At 33.8% G+C, this 13767-nt stretch overlaps 1 protein-coding gene across 1 annotated transcript in view; it reads left to right on the top strand.

Moving 5' to 3' along the window:
- DACH1 (dachshund family transcription factor 1) overlaps window positions 1-13767 on the top strand; it is a 397126-nt gene that overhangs the window by 150068 nt on the left and 233291 nt on the right. The window lies entirely within an intron of this gene.

Here is a 13767-nt window from a genome sequence, read left to right as displayed (position 1 = left end):
GAAAATTCTTATGAACTATATAATATTTACTTATTGTTATGATGGACTTCACGGCATTCTGAAAAGAAAGTAGACTTGATTTACTTGATTCTGAAAAAAAGGCATTTGATCTGTGGATGGAAATGACAGGTCTGATGGTGACTTACCAGTGGAAATAACTTTTTCTAAGTCTTAGCTAACAATGGATTGAAGAAATTTCTCTGGTAGTTAACAATTTACCTATCCACCTATGCGTTCACTTACAGGCTTGGGCTGCGTGAATTCAATGAAGAATTCAAATCCAAAAAACACTTTTTGAATATATTCATTTTTAATGATGTTTAATGATATTTTAATGATGGTTTTTAATGTTGTTTAAAACCACTGTCTTCTATACACTTTGACTGCCCCTGTCCACTCACTATAAGCAAACACTCATTTGCAAATGGGATCGTTCTTCAAATGACATGTCCCCAGAGCAGTAGCCAGTGGCATTCTGGTCACTAATAGTGCTATAAGATCAAACTCTTCTCATGTCTGCCCATGGACTTTATTCTTATTTCCAATAAGGAGCCACTGAGATAAATAAATAAAGATCAAATCTCAACATAAAATATCATTACGAGAAAAAAAAGAAGTCCGGAACTTATGCCAATTTACCTGAACAAAAACCACTGCATCCTTAGTAGCTATTTGATCATTTTCAGTCCTGTCCTACATCTGTCTTAATCACCATTGTCTTCAAGCACAATTGGTCATTCTTTATGTATGTGCTAGTAAATACAGATTAGTGCTTGTTCCCACACCATCATAAAAATACAAATATAAATTAATATTTTTAATCAGAACTTGTCAGATAAATTACTACTTTGATTTTAGGAGCAAAGAAGCCTACTTATAATAAGTATGTTTTAATTTTTATTAAAATCTTTTTATTTCTACCCTACTTGTTTGAAAAGAGATTAAATGCCATCATTAAGTAGGTTGAAAGTTTTTGTTACTGAGTTTTGAACTACTGAGTTTTAAAACAGTTTGCACTGTAATAGCTTCATTTTAAGGCTGTATCCACCCTTTTCCCCTCATACTTGGACAGGTAATTTTGGATCATTTGTCGGTATTACTTTGCTATCTTTGGTCAGTCAAGGTTTATCAGTACACCTGCATCTTAACGCGTAGGCTCCACATAATTGGTACTATCATTCAAAATGTAACTTTCTCTCCTCTTCCCGCTTAAGAATGAGTCAAGAATTAGCTGTGAGGAGCAGATTTGCTCTGATTAGGAGTCTACTGTTAATCCTGTGCAGATTCCTGACTCTCCCCACAGGAGTGGAAGGCTTTGGTTTTCCGTAAATTGCCTTCTGATGCATTCTTATCAGCAGTTGAGCTGTGGCCTCTATATGCTGTTACATTTTAAGTGGTTACAACAAATAATTAAGGTATTCATGATGCATCTTGGGTAGTCAGCCTTACCTGCAGCAACAAACAACACCCACATCTCTGCGCCTTATGACAGCAAGCATCTCCTTGCAGTTCACATTACCTGAGGACTGCTGGTCATGGGCAAGTCTGCCGGGCTCCACTGGGGATGGCTGACTTGTGCGTTCTCATGGAAGAGAGCGGACGCTCAGGAAGGGACAGGGATGTGTACGCCCATTTCAGCCTTCTGCTTAGTTACGGCATCCATCACATCTGCTCACATTCCACTGGCCACGGCAAGTCCTAGGGCCAAGACCCAAGGAAAAAGAGAGGCAAAACTTTCTACACTGAAGAAGTGTGTGTTTCTCGTACACTCCTCAGGAAAGCTCAGCAAAGGCAGTGAGTGGGTAGCTAAGTGTGAACAAATAATCTCATATATTAGACACTGTGAATTTATTAAATGCCTGCTCTCCTTTGTGCGAACATACGTATGCCACACAAATGAGAAAATCACTTAGCGTTCGACTTTAGAATGGAATCCCTGAAAAGAGAACATTTTTTTAAAGGGAGGAAAACCTGAGCAATTACTGTTTTTAAATCCAGATTGAAATGGCAATAAACATGTTAGAACATAGGTTGTTAAACAGATATTTGAAAATCCAGTCATATATATTCTAAATTAGTTCCCCGAATAAGAGTGGCAAGGTGCTTTAATATGATTTTCATATAACCGCTTAGAATGTTATGGTCTAATAATTTTTTCTCTTGTGCAAAATTCTTGTGAATTGATTAAATTGACTTTCGAAGGCATCCTTTTTTTTTTTTCTCACTAATTTTAAAGAAGTTATTTATGGTTTAATCCTTTAAAATAAAATTAACTCTCCATTTGTTGGCATCATTTATGCTGTTGTCAGCACCACCTTTTCCTAAGATAATTATTATCATGTGTTTCAGGAAAGATGTTAGGGTGTATTTCAGTGCTTTTATTTTTTTAATCAGCATTGTTCCTTGTCTCAATAAATCTCTATTATTATACAAGTTTAATGCTAACTTTTGCATGACAATATTTTCTGCTTCGATGTGGAAGAAAAATAAATTTAAAGTAATTGCTTTCAGGGCTTTATGGTTTTATAGGACTGTTGTAAGAAAATAGGTTGCAAAGCATTTGTTAATGTTTACTTGCTAAGCTGTTGAAGGTAGATATTTATATAAGCCCAGAATTATTTTTTTCTTCCCTGTTCATAGTATTCTAAGTTAATCAAGAATATAATTCATTGGTGGCAAACTTTTGGGGAATGATTTTGCAAGAAATGTAGATTTAACTATACTACATGATTTTCACTTCAATTTGTTAGTGTAAAGGTGAAATTTATATGAAAATCATGTGCAATTTAGAGTCCTTCTAAATTGAGAACTTATATTTTTCAAAGTACTTTAAATGTCAATAATTTGAGTTTAGCATGTACATTCCTTGTGCCTTGTTTGATTTTTAAAATAGAATGTGGTATAGCATGGAATATAACGGGGAGTACATAGATTTAGCACAGCTTCATTCATATATGTGTTAAAAGTATTCTTTCAGTAAGAAAGAAGAGGAGAAAGAGGTTAAGGCAGAAATCAAAACTTGCCTCCCGTGTGCACAGGTACGTGCATGTGTGTGTGTAGGTATAAACATATATATTTATATAATTTAGACTTGGCTGTGTTGCCAATGGCAGCTATGAAGCTGGAGGGGCTAGATTGTGGAGCAGTGTCATGGCATTTGGTCATCAAATAGATTAACTATTTCTTCAATGTTATAGAGAGCAGTGAACTAGGAATTGAGGCTCCCGTGTCTAAAAACAACTGTAGCGTCAAACACTTGGAACAAGCATGGAATTGAACAAACATTCACACTTCATTATGAAATCTAAATTCTTCCCTACACTTCTTTTCTTTGGATTAATATACCATTCTGTTTCCCTACCTATCCTTTCTTTCCTCACACAGGATCCCTTCTAACTTTTGTTTTTATCTTTCTACCACACTGAAACCTTGTATCCCTTTATTTCTATTCCATTATTTTAAATTTCTTCTCCAACCCGAGTTACTCCCTTAACTACCTCGTTATCAATTCGCCTTTCATTCTGTCACTATTTCTTATTTCCTTTTATATTTGATCTTTCTGGATTCTATGCTTTGATATTTAAGTGATTTCACATATATCTGAAGCAAGAGTCATCAAATAGAAAACATTTTGTAATAGGATACAGAGTGATATGTATGCATCATTATATTCTGGGAAGACTGGGTGGTGAATAAAATATGATCATTTTGGGAAAACTACTGCAGCTAAAGTTACATGTAAAACTCATAATAATTATCAACTATTACACTGAATTATGAAATCTCAGATTCAAATGTATACTTACCTAAGAAAATAGATTGATCATGTAGTAATTTAATAAGCATCTTATTTATTAACTTCATATAGATTCATATATATATATATATATCACCATTTGTTAAAAAAATTACTTAAATGAATCTGTGCTTCTTTAAATAACACTGTTGTCTTGCATGTTATTAAGAGCCTTTTGTGTGTACTCCATTTCTGCATGGATACATGTATCAATCCTTCTGCAAGTTGTTATTATCAACTATAAGCTTTAAGATCAAGGAGAGAGCTCGTAAAGGTTTATTAGCAAGTTTGATTTTAGATTTTAGGTTTTGTCTTTTTAATCTATAATTCAGGGAAAAGTCCTAGAAAATAATTCACTGGTTAAAGTTAAAATTTAGGAGCCTTTAAATTAACTCCAGTTAATTTAAAATTAATGGATTTTGCTTTTAACTTATTAAAAAGTTAATTTACTTGGAACTTCTCTTCTCTTAACTTATTAAAAGCTAAGATGCAGTGAGGGATGTGAAAAGTTTGGAAACATCAACTTGCCTTAATTGTCATTTTCAAATATAACGTTTGCATCCTTTACTCTAGTTCCACAGAGCAGGGAAAGATAAGGACAGCTTCTTTTCCACAGTATTAGAATGTTATTAGATATTATCCATTCTATCCATCTAATTATCTATAAACCTATTAGGCTGTCTAATATCCATAATATTAGATATTAGAACATGCATACAGGGCTAGTCTTGGTCGTCCCAGTCATTTGACCTACTCTATGGCACTTCCTTAAGTGTAACCATGTAAATTAAGGTTGTTCATTTCTCACTATATGTTCCTCTCTTAACAGCAGGAATGTCACCTAGTTTGCTGAGATCAATTTTTTTCTTTGTCTTTTCTGTTTTCTTTTCTCAATCCATTTGCCATTTGCATGGGCTTCAGCACGTGTGGAGAATGCCAGCATGTGTCCAGGTTGCGTGTCTGCATGCCCACGTGCACATGTGTGCTTTTCACAGAATCTCGGAGTTCATTAGTCTAGGGAGGTCAAGCAAACAAGCATCAGAAAACATAACAGAAAAGGTACAGTTAAAACTAAAGCCATGCAATCAGCTCTTTTTAGCAGTACAAATTCAGGAACATAGCAAAATAAGAAAAGAAGCATTGCTTTTAACATTTTTCTATGCAAATCAATTAGCATTTTGACATATAGTGAGACTATAGCAATTTTATATATTTAACTGTACGATTTAGTTGGGACAGCTAAAACAACTTTTGGCATTCTCTTCAAATATTTCTTCAAACCTTTTTAAAGTATTTTGTGCGAAGGTTGGAAACAAGGGAAATTCCTTAGGTTGATTCAAAACTTCTATAGCAAAATTCTACTGTTGTCTCTTTTTCCTTCATGTTCAGATTGATGTCTTAAATACTGAGACCTTCTGCTCATAAACTACTCACCACATCTCTCCCCCTCTATTCAGGTAGAGTAAATCCTGTCAGTGACCCCAGCAAGAGTATGGAGTGTCTACACCAAAGAGCCCATATTTAATAGGAAAATATATCACTCTTTCTCAAACAGAGAGACCTTAGGATTTAATAAAATCCACTATTGAGGCCCAAAGACACCCTTGTTGGAAAAATCGAAAGCTAGTTTTTAGAGAAGTCATGCTAAATGTTAACAAAAATCAAAATACAATTCAAAAATTGTGCCAAAGTGTAATTTAAGGGCTTTTTATATAGTTAGCAACCCTCATGTCTTCATTCACTTTTTATCATGTTTTTGTCTTTAAAATTTGGACATAGTATTTTGTGGCAAAGATGTTTCTTTGTATTTGCAGCTCCTCTTAATATATAGGACTTTTGGTGGCCTTGCTTGTCCTAAGTTTTTCAACTTGTGGAAAGGAAATAGCCAAGTTGTAAGTTCTAGTCAAAGTCTAGATGTTATCCTCCTAAGATGAAAGCAGTTTAAGGATCTATTTCTTCCTTATTTTTACTTCATACTCATGCTTCTAAAATAAAACTCTCTTCTGTGCATACACAATTTACTTCTAACGTATTCAGAGCACTACATGTTTGTTCTTCCTGGTGTTTGAAAAATAACTTTTAATATCACTGATTCCATCTCTGGGTGCTTTACTGCATTGTCTTCCTGATGTTAAAAAAAAGTTCATTGTGAAATACTTAGAAAATTTGAAAAAACAAGAAAGCAAAGATCATATATAATCACATATAAGAGGGAAAACCACTGATAACATATATAAAATATGATCATACTGTGGTCTAACCTGTTATAGAACACAGAAATCTACCATGGACGTGTTTCTGTATCCTCTTATCTAGCTTTCTTATATATAATTTTAATGAGCTATTAGAATTTCAGTCTAGGATACACTAATTTATTCAGCTCAACACATTTATATGAACCTTTATTTCTACATATTCTCATCTCACATTACTACCTCAGGATGAATTTTTAGACTTGTCATTTTGGAAGTATTGGGCTAAAAATACTTATATTTTATATTTTGATACACTGTGCCAAATTGGCCTTGAGAAATGTTATGCAATATATATACTTCTACTAGCATCGTGTCAGTGGTTTTTAGCTTGCCAGAGTGATGGACATAGTGTGATATTTTGTATTTGATTTGATCTTGAATTTCTTATTTACTAGTGAGGTTGAGTATTTTGCATGCTTATTAATTAATTACATATTTGCGTTATTTTCCTATTCACATTATTTTGACATTTAATGTTGGATTCTTCATTGTTTATACCTTAAGTGAAATAACCTTTTGTCTTCGATTTATACATTTTCTTATTTTGTCACTTATCTTTCAACATTAGCTTTCCCAAATATATTTTTGATTTCTCTACAGATAATGCTATCAATCTGTTTTTAAAAACTAGTTTCTAGCATCAATGCTGTGCTTAACAAAGTCCTTTCTTATCCCAAGGATAGCTTTCTTTTAGTCTTTTTGCAATTTTTAAGCATGTAATTACTTAATTTACTTCTTTAAATGCATCAAATGAGAATCTATCTGAACTTTTCAAATAACAAGCAAATTGTTGTGACACCATGTTTTATAAAATATAGCCTTCCAGTGGAATGAGGTGCAATAATTTAGGACTTTCATACATAACCATGCCTATTATGGTAGAACTTGTGAGAATAAAGTTTGAGGCGAAAAATATTTTATTTCTGATGACCTAGAAGCATAGATTAAATCAAATGATTAGAAATTTATACCTTATTATGAAAGTGTGAATTACGTTTTCAAGTACATGGGTCTAGATGTTTAAGCCAGATTCAAAAAATGTACATATTTGGAAATGGAATACCTTGGTCAATGATTTCAAGATCCTCAGGTTGCCATCAACTTAAAAATTTATGGAGTATTCTCTTTCCAACTACATCATTTTGAAGAGCTAAGACAGATCCAGAGTATTCAGTTAGAGGTAAGATAATGCAAAGAGGGCAAGAACTCAGCAGCCTTCCACTTTATCATCATTATCAAATTGACACCGTACAAAACACTCTGACATATCACAGCCCCAGATACTTGAATAGCTACTGAGACAGTGTAGATTCCAATGGTCATAGATCAGCAGTGAGCATCTGTTCCTTCTTTCATACACTCATTCATTTTTTTCAGTGAATCCTGACTTTGTACCACACTGTTTCTGTATTCTGGGGATACAGGAATGAACAAAACACGTTCAAAAATCCTTGCCCACATAGAGCCCATCTGGACAGATAATTTCTAATAAACAAGTAAGTGTCTAGTATTTCTAAACAATACGGAGGCTAAACATGCTGTGGGGTATGGGAGCAAACTATTAACTGAACCCAGTGCCAGGTCGTACGGGGGAAGGGAAGGTGAGGCATAAAGACATCTTACCCAAAAGCATTCTAGGAAGTAGCAACAGCCCATGCAAAGGTGTGGAGGCAGCCTTTCAAAATAGGAAATGCATTTCAAAACATTAAACATATTTAGAGTTGTAGAATAGAAATATGGACTTGAAAGTGAATTTCAAAAGTCATCTACAAATGGGTGTTTACTTCTGATGTAAATTTCTTGAGGGTGGAAACATTTTTATGAATAGCATGGTGATTCAGAGTGGACTTTAGCTCAGTCAGACTTGGTTCCATTCAGCTCTGCTACTTTATTTATTTTTTTATAATGTCATCTTATTTTTATTTATTTATTTATTTTTCATTTTTGATGGGGGGAGGTAATTAGGTTTATGTATTTATTTATTTTTTAATGGAGGTACTGGGGATTGAACCCAGGACCTCATTCATGCTAGGCACACACTCTACCATTGAGCTCCCTCCCCACCAGCTCTGCTGCTTTAGACCTACTCTATGACTTATTCAAGTTACTTAGTCTCCTTCCAGTAATCATTCCATCCATCTGTAAAATGGGTATAATGATAATATTTATCTGATAGCATTATTGTGAAAATTAAACATATAATGCATGTCAAAATGTGTAGCATAATGAGAATCTCATAGTAAATTCAGTTATTATTACATCTTACGATTTTTCATCTATTTCTTCACAATAACAACAAAACAATTTTCACTCTTGTCTCATAAAAATCTATGCAGCATGTGTCTGTGGCCTCTAATAACGTTGGAAGGAAAGAGCCCATTGGGCTAAGTCTTCAGATCTGGAGTCATGGACTTTGAGAGATGTTTCTCTGACCCTGAAATTAAGGCAGAATTTTAAATATCAGAAAAATCTTATAGCAAACAGAAAGATGAAGAAATGGACTGAAATATAGAATTCTGACTTCCATTAAAAAAAATCAAAATGTAACAGACTGTTTTATAATGAAAGTTCAGGCATAAGACTTAAGCAAGAAACAATTCTTCCATTTGAACTAATGAATAATGAAATCTCTACTTTTACTCGTAATAACACTATATTCCAACATATATTTGCCTCAGTTTCCATATTTATAAAATGAAAATAATAATGTTTCCATCTCACAAGGTTAGTGTTCAAAAGTGCTCTGGAGAATTCCCAGTGCATATAAATATGTCAGCTGTAAATGTAGGCTTATAATTTAATCAATTTAAACAACACTATTGAGGCAAAACTTTAGAGTATCTTAGATTATGATTTGGGAACTAATTTATAAATAAGAGAACACAGGAATTAGCATAATGACTGGGATTTTAAAAGTAGCCTTTGTGCAGTATTCCAGTGGAAAGAATACCATGATAAAACAATGTCTACTCAAGCTTGAAAGGACATTCGCTGAGTCTTCTCCAACTCTGTGGTGCAGGCAGTTTGTATCATAATTTTTCATAATATCAAACATTAGGATTAAAAAGCCATTCCTTAAAGAAAACACTTTCATAAAGTATTAAGTAGAATCCAATTAATTCTATTAAGATTAATATTTTATTAATATTAAGAGCAGTGTTTGGTGCTTACATAATACCTATGTCAGGTAACGAATGTTAAATCTCCGCAGGCTGGAAACAGCATAGCTTTGTCTGTCTTAATATAATCTTTTCATTAGTTCATAGGCCTAGATGCCTCCTGGGAGTATCAAAAAGTTGTCAGGAGGTCTCTGAATTCTTGGGCTGGTGTCTGAATCTGTGTGTTTCACCACTACATTTCCTGACAGCTCCCCATGCGTTACACGGTGGAGAGGAATGAAGAGGTATTTTTTTTCCGAACAGGTTTCTCAGATAAATTAGTTATGTACATTTTCTCCAGAGGTAGCAAACAAATAACTTGTCAGTGACGGGGGAAAACACACATTTTAGGCTGAGTCAGCCGACTTACCCCTGCATTCACCAGCAGGAAGACGAGATTTTCTGAGCTTTGATTTAATAGATTCTGTTTTTAACCTTCATTTGAAATTACATCTCTAAGGAGCAATGATTTTACATGAATTTGGGTATTGTTTCTACTTTTGTGATTTATGTGTGAACATACTTGTACCAAACTGCTATGTGTGTGTGTAGATTTAGTTACTTTACTAGAAATTTATGGTCGTGAGTACTTTAGAACATAAAAACTGATACAAACTTACTCTAGATTTTCCTTCCTTATCATTGGTTAGCGATAATTTCTTTACAAAATATTTTCATCTTGTATATTAAAAACACAGTAGCAACTGTGATTAAGATTGAGGTAATAAATAATTGCAGAAAAATGAAATAAAACTCAGCTGAGTCATTAATGAATTTCCTAGTTATGGATACAAGCCCCTGTTAAAATGAAATACTGAAATGGAGATGGATTAGTTACTGGTTCGAGTCAGAGTTTATCTGTGTGGTTAATTATATAACCAACTTGGGCTCCTTCTTAATTCCTCTAAAATGAAACATCACAAAAAATATATTTTTAAAGTAGTTAAATGTATCATAATGTCCTAAAGATATTTCACCACAAAATCAGGGCCTATCGCATGTCTAATATATTTCTCAAGGCCAGAAGAATGGAGATAATATGGAGAGACGAGACCTGACCCATAAAACTATCTGAAAATGATCATATGCTAGACTGTGTGATACACATTTTTTTTTTTTTTAATTAAAGTATAGTCAGTTACAATGTGTCGGTTTCTGGTGTAGAACGTAATGTTTCTCAGCCATAAAAAAAAGAACAAAATAATGCCGTTTACAGCAACATGGATGGATCTGGAGATCGTCATTCTAGGTGAAGTAAACCAGAAAGAGAAAGAGAGATAGTAATCTTTTTAAGGAAGGAAAGATGAGCCTGAGCTTGAGTATTTCACTATGTCGTTACAGAAGTGTGTGTGTGTGTGTGTGTGTGTGTGTGTAACAGTGGGATGTGCTTCTGTGGTTGCTTCCTTACTTAGCAACCCCTCTTCTTCTCCGGTTAACTAACTCCTGTCTGCTCACACCTCGTGTTTCCTGAGGTAACCCCTCCATGGTGTTCCCACAGCACTCCTTTGGAACCTTTACGACAGTATTAACAAGATTTATTGTGATTCTTCGTATATCTATTTCCCCAAGTAGACTGTGAGCTACTTGAAGTCAGGGAAAGTATTTTGTTAGTATTTCCAGAACTCATTGGAAGGTGAGGCACATTAACATTTAAAGTTTGTTGACTAAATTAACAAACAAATATGGAACAGAGGCAGATTGCGTGGTGTTCAGGGCTTGGCTTCTGGACAAGAATGCCTTGGTTCACAAGTCTTACTTTTTTTTAATTAAGACTTATTTTTTAAAAATCAGTTTTGTATTTTTCCCTGTAATTAATTGTTAACACAATATACAAATGCTTAAGGGTAGCCTAGCCACATTCCAGTTATGCTTTAACTCTTATTTGGGGGTAATTTCTATTCAGTATGTAATACCTCCACCTGAGCTAGTGACTTCAGATATTTTGTCGATGACTTTTGAAATAGAGTTTGTATTAAATAAACTTCCTGCACTACTTCAGGATTGGAGTGTGAGTTTTGAAGACAGAATCTACAATAATTCCTCTTCACCAGAGTAGCTAACTTCAATCCTTATTTATTTTCTGTTTGTAATGATTTCAGTGTTAACCTTATGTTTTGAGTGCTTATCAACTTTTATATCAACCCTATGGAATATGTGAATTGTGCTCTCCTTGTCCCTGGAGAATAATTCTCATGTAACAAACGTCATGTGACCTTGACACAGAACTTAATGTTAAGAGATGAGGGATTTTTATAATTTGAATATAAGCATACTGTTAGGAAGAATGTATTTCTTTAGTGCACAAGTCTCTAAACAGACTCCCTGGAAATAACAGATTTCACGGTAAACTAAGTTTCAGTAAATGCTGATTTTACCACATTCTTAGAGATTTATAGTTCATTTTAACATCGTGAAAGCTCTGAGAAATTGATCCACAAAACAAAAATATTAAAATCTTTGGGAGCTTGTGAAGTTTTCCCACACAAAACGTATGATGTTTAATAAATTTAACTAGGCATTTATTTGCCACATTTATTTACATATAAACTATTTTTTGAAATTTATTTTTAATTTCTTTTCACAGGAAATTTTATTTTATGTATTTGTATATGTATTTGTTCAGTTAATGTATAGTATTGCCGACTGCCTTAGTCTTGCTAGGGTTATCAAACAAAACAGCATTAACTGGGTGGCTTAACCAACAGAAATTTATTTTCTCATAGTTCTGGAGGCTGAAAGTCTGAGATCAGGGTGCTGGCATGGTCCGTTTCTGGTGAGGGCTCTTTTCACGGGTTGTAAGACAGCTGGCTTCTCAAGTGTCCTCTTATGGCTGAGAGAGAGAGTAAGCAAGCTCTGGCATCTCTAAGTTTAAGGGCACTAATCCTATCATGAGGGTCTCCCTGATGTGTCCTCGTCCAAACAAGACTCAGTCTCCAAATACTATTACAATGAGGTTGGGTCTTCAGTGTAAGAATTTAGGGGGGATAAAATTGAGCTTATAACATCTGCCACATAAAGAATTGAGAGAATGTTGTGTGTTTTGTGCTCATGAGCCAGTAATCTGAAGATGCTTTTCAAGTGTCCAGCTGATATTTTAAGTGCCTGCCCCATGGAATTTGGTATTTTGGTGATGGTGGAAAATCATCTCTTTAATGACTTAGTTCATAATCTATTTGTACTGAGAAGTACACATGGCTGGACACACACCTACACAGAAAATACAAAGATGTGTCCAAACAAATGTGGAATATGAGGTTGAGAAAATGCTTATATTTGTCATCACTGAAAAAAAAAAAAAGTAATATATCCTTTAAAACTTTGCCAGCTATAGAAAGAAAAAAAAACTTCATGCAAAGGGAAAATAATGCTAATCATATGCTTCTTGGCTTATTTGTATTGTTGCCTTCCAGAAAACTGAAACAGAATTCAACTAACAAGTTAATAAGATCTTTCTAAAAGAAAACTACCCATTTTAAGCTGAGTATCATAAATCTGCTGTGCTTTTTTTGGTGAAATATGTAAATACATTAATCTTAAGTGGTTCTTTGTATTATTTTATTTTGATGGATCTATTTCATGAGGTTGATTTTATCTGGAAGATATTAATGATTATTTGTACTTTTCATATTTTAGATTAATCTTATAGTTCTCAGAAGGATAATATTTTTACAGATAATCATTTACTGTTTATTAGATATTTTACAACAGACGGAAAAGAAAGTTTAAGAAGATAAATTATATCTGGTTTCTGCTATGGAGAGAAGTAAACATCTGGCAGTGATCAAGTTTAGCCAGGATCATGATTTGTCCACAGTGAATTATCTGAACTATATGGCCAGAGTATTGAAGTGTTACACAAATTAATTTTAAAAGTTATTTTTATATATTAAATGTAATACATGCTTATGACAGAGAAGCTAAAATCCTCAGATGTAGAAAAACTGAGTAATTATCCATCCAGTGATAATCCCTCCTAATGTTTTAGTGTTTCCTTCTGGCGTTTTTTCCATGCATATTTATTGCATCTTTTAGTTCGTTTCTCTCTTTTGTGCTCTGGTATTTCATATCTGCAGATTTGTATCTTACTTTCTTACTTAGAACATAAGCATTGTCTTATGTTATCGTAAACTCCTCGTAAACATCGCTTTTCATGACTATAATGTTCAAGTGGGTATATAAATCATTAAGCAAATTAAACATTTCCAATCAGAAATAATGATACATATGTGGCTTATATATGTGAAGATAGGTAGATAGATAGATAGATATTTCTCATATATCTTAGCTTGGCTTTGTAGAAGCAGGTTGCTGGAAAAACATTATGCTAAGTATAAGCACAAAATTGGTGCTTTCCTGAGGTGAATAGATTGGAGAGGGCAAGTGAACTCTTGTAGATTAATGGAGCAAGTTGCTTTCACCCCTAAATGCTTGTTGTGTCCCAAGACGAAAATCAATGCTCAGTTTCTGCCATGATTTTTTCTTCTGCACTGTTATCCCACAGGCATTTAATTTTATCTTCCTCCTCAAAGAAAGGAGTGTGTCTTTATTCTTGCAGCTT

The sequence above is a fragment of the Camelus bactrianus genome, chromosome 14 (genome assembly GCF_048773025.1).
Source record: "Camelus bactrianus isolate YW-2024 breed Bactrian camel chromosome 14, ASM4877302v1, whole genome shotgun sequence".
NCBI classification, from domain to species: domain Eukaryota; kingdom Metazoa; phylum Chordata; class Mammalia; order Artiodactyla; family Camelidae; genus Camelus; species Camelus bactrianus.
The sequence above is the reverse complement of the archived record's forward strand: the minus strand, read 5'-3'. Positions and strand labels throughout refer to the sequence as shown.